The 5,936-nt window shown below is 35.0% G+C and overlaps 1 pseudogene across 1 annotated transcript; it reads right to left on the reverse strand.

Annotated features, from left to right (window-relative positions):
• Positions 1–4,103: 4,103 nt before the first annotated feature.
• LOC308649863 (olfactory receptor 2J3-like) lies at positions 4,104–5,027 on the reverse strand (annotated as a pseudogene). Its single transcript has one exon. The product of its transcript is annotated as an olfactory receptor 2J3-like (transcript).
• Positions 5,028–5,936: the final 909 nt, after the last annotated feature.

Genomic DNA, 5,936 nt, shown 5'->3' on the forward strand with positions numbered 1-5,936 from the left:
GTTCTTATCTTTAAGTCTATTGATGTGGTGAATAACATTTATTGATTTCCGTATATTGAACCATCCTTGCATCCCAGAGATAAATCCTACTTGATCATGGTGCACAATTTTTTGTGTGTGTGTTTTTGTATTTGATTCGCCAGAATTTTATTGAGGATTTTTGCATCTAGGTTCATTAGAGATATTGGTCTGTAGTTTTCTTTCTTTAATTCTTAAATGTATGTTAACATTTTATTGTCATATATAGAGAATGATTTAAATATATGTTAATGTTATATTATTATACAGATAGCATGAAAAAATACTCTCTAAAATATTTACATTGATGGAATCTGGTTAAGGTCTATGGTAAAATTTTGTGCAACTTTCACAACTTTTCTATAAGTTGTTTGTGGGTATAGAATTACAATTTGTGCATGGTGATTTGTAATTGTCAGTGTATTATCTTTCAAATTACTTGATGTTGTCATAATACATGATGACTGTATCATCCCTAAAGCAAAATGGGACAGTAAAATTTCATGTCTCTGAATGTTCCCTTTCAGTTCTCCAAAACTTAGCCAAGATAAGGGGAAAATAAGAGCAAGTTTGACCACAAAGTTCAGATATATATTATCTTAAAGAACAATGGGTTTCTCTTTTGCATATGGAGAATTAGGTCAAGTTATTGTTATCTGTAAAAAGCTACTTTCTTGCAGGTACACCAGGTCATTTTCTCCTTGGGATGCTGGTCATACAAGCAAGCTAATACTGATGAAGTCATTGCTTCTGTGATCTAACATTAAAAAAACTCTTTCTCAACAGGAACAGTCCTGGAACTGAGGGTACTGTGAAAAGAATATGGCCATCAAGGAACAAAATACTGTGAAGGAGAAGAGGCATTACTTGGCAAGCATCATAGGGAATGGAGGTACTATCTGTTAGTATGTAACCATTGATTGGAACATTAACTCATGTCTTCCAAGCTTTCCCTAACAGTCATATCACCCAAGCTGTCTCTGGCCATTTGCTGTGGCCTGCCTGCAACCTACCACATTGCCCTGGCACAATTGGGATCTAGATGATACAATGATAAAGTGACCAGTTACTTTTTCAGCTCTATGTTATAAAACACAGTTAGAAATCATGAATATAAGGTCATGTAAGAGAAAAAACAGATATTATCTATAATTAAGTGATGACGCATTTGTGCCAATAATCCTGTCCTGCAGAGTAACAAAAAGACATACTTGAGCATAAGAAATATATTGCACAGGACTATGCATTAGGTAAAGTGGAAAAATATTTGAAGAAATCTGTGTAGACGGGAGAAGGAATTTGTAGAGTAAAGGCACTGTGAGACTCCATTCTTATCTAGGACAACGATGACTTCAATTTTGCTGCTTAAGTACAGTTCTTTGTGGCACAGATTCTCATGTACTGCCCCAGTGGCAACTGATTAACTCTGGCTTAACATTTAGTGTTGGCAATGGGTGGCAGTGGTGGTGGGGGTTTCAGAGCTTCTAGTTTGTTTGAGGTGTTATTGATCATAAGAAAGGATCACCAAGAAAACTAAAAATCCATTATTGCACCCTGTTTGCAGTGAAAAGTGATTTAAGCTCAATCATGCCAACTATCCAATTTCCTTGAATTTTCTCATTTTCTAAGTAAGAAAATGGATAGCTATTACTCTCACCTATGTTAAATTTTCATAAGACTCTTGTAGCTGGTTTGAAATAAACAAAACAACAGAAACAATAATATTGGTCTTATTCTTTAAGGAAATTTTTGGCATATGATCTACATTGTCAGTGAACAGGACTTAGTTTCATATGTGCTATAATTAAAGCATCCAAAAGTTTAAAAAGTGTATTGAAAATAAAATGCAATTTTTTTAAGCAGAAAAGGGAGAAAGAAGAACATTATGTTAAAAAGTTGAAAATATATATGGAATGATGTATGAAACTTGGGAAAAGAGGTCTTTCCATAACTGTTCCTGCCCCAACCCCAGTGCAATGTGGAACAATTTGAACATAGCTAAAGAAGACAAGTGAGCACATAAAGCACATAAAGTAGAAAGGACACTTTAGAAAATAGTAGGATGGGCAGATTCCCAGCATCTGCATCACCTTTCCTCTACAGCTTTGCCTCTTATCACAGAAAGATTCCCTGATACAGAAAATAGAGAGTGAAGTCAGCACCTGACTTTGCTGCAGACCTCAGCACTAGTGTCCTCCCCAGTGAAACCCAGCACCAGTCTTCCTCTGTGGCACCATATCAAGCCTCTTGCTTAGGACTTCACCTTCAAACCAGCACAAGCAGGCTTGTGCCTGTGGCCCCTATTTCCAGTGGGCCAAGAACCAGGCCACCATGGTAGGTGTCACTTCACATCTGACAATTCACTCTGTTATTATGTTTATCATTAAAAAGGCAAAAGAAAGAATCAGTGAGCTTGTGAAGAAATGGAAATAGTTTAAGTGCTGTTGGGAATGTAAATTAGAATGATAATTATGAAGAACTTTATCAATATTAGATGAATTTTAAAAGCCTCTCAAAATTACAGCTCGCATTTGACTCTCAGATAAGGTTCAAGCATTACCAAGCTGTTATTTATATCAAATTTTCATTTACTCATTATTCTACTCCAGTTAATATAACTTAAACTGAAAGAGTGACATATAGGAAATAATCTTAAATGGATTTTGTTAATAATAATAAGGTTTGCAAAAATTTATGTTATAAAAATACATTTCTTTATTTGGAAAATATAAAGGTAACTTTCATAATGTTCTTCTTAGACATTAATACTCAAATTAGACCAAGATTAAAAAATAACTTTCCATGCAATGGCTTTTAATCTTAAAAATGTTCCAGTGTTTTCCAACAATTATTTGAAATATCCATTGGTGTCAAGTAAATTTCAGAGTCCAGTTCTGAATTGTCTCACATATTCTCTACAACAGGATATGCAGATGTTCCAAGAATTTCTTTTACCTAGCTCTTCCTGGCCTGTGATGACTATTACTTGACCAGCTGTATGTTACAGTTTCCAAATGTATCCACCTCCAACTCAAGTCTTACTTCTTTAAAAGAATGTTAGATGATCCATTTGGCTATATTACTTCAGATTCATCTTGTTACAACTTGTAAAATTTATTTTCTTATTATTAATAAAAATATATGAAAGAATTTGGACCTGATTTCCTCCTTATATTAACCATGCTAATTAGTCCATGTTCTGTTTCTATAAAAATATTCCTGAAGTTAGAGACTTATAAACAAAAAGAGGTTTATTTATTTTAAAGTTTTGAAGGCTCAAGAGCATGGCAATGTCAGAGATCAGTTTTGGTGAGGGCTTAACCATAGGTGCCATTGTGATAGTCCATTATATGAGAATGGAAAAGATAATGTGACATGACAAGTATAGAAATTTGGGGCCAGGCTTCCTTTTGTCTGACAACTTTCACAGGAATGGGCAATTAGAGTTCCATAAGAAGTACAGTAATCTCTTCCAACTTCAGAAACCATGATAATTTTATAACCTTCCAGTAGGTGACAACTCTTCATCATTACTCCACACTGCCATGCTAAGAACTGCATTTCCAGTATATGAATCTATAGTGACACACTGAAATCATATTCAAGTCATAGCTATATGCAACAAAGAATAGTAATGGAGAGAAACAGTTAATGTATTTTAATATGTGTATACCTAAACTAAATACACAAGACAAAGTATTCTGCCTAAAAAGCAAGAAATTAAAAGACATATTGTAAAGATGATTTCAATTGAGCACATCGACTTTGTGTTAAAATTATGAACTGCTATTACATCAATAGTTACAAGAAATTTCTGAATCATTTTTAATTTAAAAAGTCTTTGAATTCATTTGGATTGCAATATGGAAAAAATCACTGTTGATATTTGGTATTGATTTACATGACTTTGTTCTCCAGAATTGAATGCTATTTAGGTAGATTATGTTTTATTAATGAATGTTAGGAAGAACTCTGTGGCCTGGTAAGAGTAGTTGTTCAATAAGTGTTGAGTGAGTAAAGTGGCTGAACTATTGGTGAAGAGATGCACCATTACACTATGAATGTCAAAGTCATACAGTTTATTCTCACCCCATCAGTCTCTTAACTGCCCCTCTTCCATCTTTGTTTCGGAGGGTATAGATCAGTGGATTCAGGCTAGGTGTGACAACAGTATAAAACACAGCAATGAACTTGCCTCAGTCTTGAGAATTTTCAGTTGATGGTTGAAGATACATGCACTTGACTGGAATGAAAAAGAGGGAGACCACCATAATATGGGCTCCACATGTACTGAAGACTTTCTGAAGTCCAGTAGTTGACTGCATCCTCAGTACTGCCCAAGCAATGGCACCATAGGAGGTGAAAATGAGGATAAGAGGTACAAAAACAAAAACAGAGCTGGTGACCATGAGAGTCAACTCATTAGCACGAGTGTCAAAACAGGATAATTGCAGGAGTGCTGGTACTTCACAGAAGAAGTGATCCACTTGTCAATTTCCACAGAGGGGTACCCAGAGGATAAAGAAAAAATGAACTGCTGAGTTGGTAAAACCACATACCCAAGAAGCCACAGCAAGCAAGTGGCAGAATCCAAGGTGCATGAGGACAGTGTAATGCAAGGGTCTACACACAGCTGCATAATGGTCATAGGACATCACCACCAACAGGATACACTCTGTGAGTCCTAAGGCAAGGACAAAATAAAGTTGAACCATGCAACCAGCATAAGAAATGGTTTTCTCTGGGCCTCACAGGTTCACCAGCAGTTGTGGGAGAGAGCTGGTAGTGTAGCAGAGATCCAGAAAAGAGAGATTTGAGAGGAAGAAGTACATGGGAGTATGAAGATGGGAATCCAGGTAAGACAAGATGATGATGAACAGGTTGCCTATTAATGTCATCAAGTAGAATATCAAGATCAACACAAAAATAACTACTTCCAGGTGAGGCCAATTAGAAAAACCCAATAGAATGAAGTAGTCTTCAGAAGTACCATTGAATTTTTCCATCATAATTTGTTTTCTGTTACCTGCAAACACACACACACACACACACACACACACACACACACACACACATACATACACACACACACCATAAAGACATGGTTCAAGAACCAGAAGGATACATGAAGAAGGTATTTAGAAGGTCTAAATTATTTCCTCACACACACAAAAAAACCTTGCTAATTACAAAATATAAAGTGGAAGGACATGGAGGACACCCTTATAACAACATGACACTTGTCAATGTCACCAGTTTTAAGACAAGCTAACAATATGTGGTTTCTTATGTGATTCTCTGAACACGATGCAGTGTAATTTCAGAGATCTTACTACCCCAAAATACAGAGCTTATTTCTAATAATGAAGACACATAACCCAAACACAAACTGAAACTAAACATATAGTCTGTAACCTCTAAATTGTCAAGGTCAATGTTGACAATGAGAATGAGGAAGTGGTCCAAATTAAAAAAAGACAAACAAGGCAGGATATCTCAATAGGTGGCCATATACTTGAAAAAATAACTATTAACATTATTAACACAACTGGGGAAATCTGAATATGCACTAGCAATTAGATAATATTATCCCCTTAATTAATTTACTAAATTTGATATCCATACAGAAATTATGTAAAATACTGCCCTTTTTCTTAGATAATAACCAGTGAAGTATTTAGCAATAAATACTACATCTTCCAAGTACTCCAATGGAGATTATATACCATAGACTGATAGGCAGATAAATGGATAGATAGATGATCAGTAGATAATAGAAAATAAGATAGAAAGCTAAAGGTAAAACAAAATGTTCATATGAAAATGTAGTCTGGTTAAAAGAAAAATGTAGTGCTTTGTTCTATTTATGTCAGCTTGAAATATTACTGAATAAAGAGTTATATAAAGAAATAACAGTT

Source organism: Spermophilus citellus (genome assembly GCF_964194105.1).
Source record: "Spermophilus citellus genome assembly, chromosome: 5".
Classification (NCBI taxonomy): domain Eukaryota; kingdom Metazoa; phylum Chordata; class Mammalia; order Rodentia; family Sciuridae; genus Spermophilus; species Spermophilus citellus.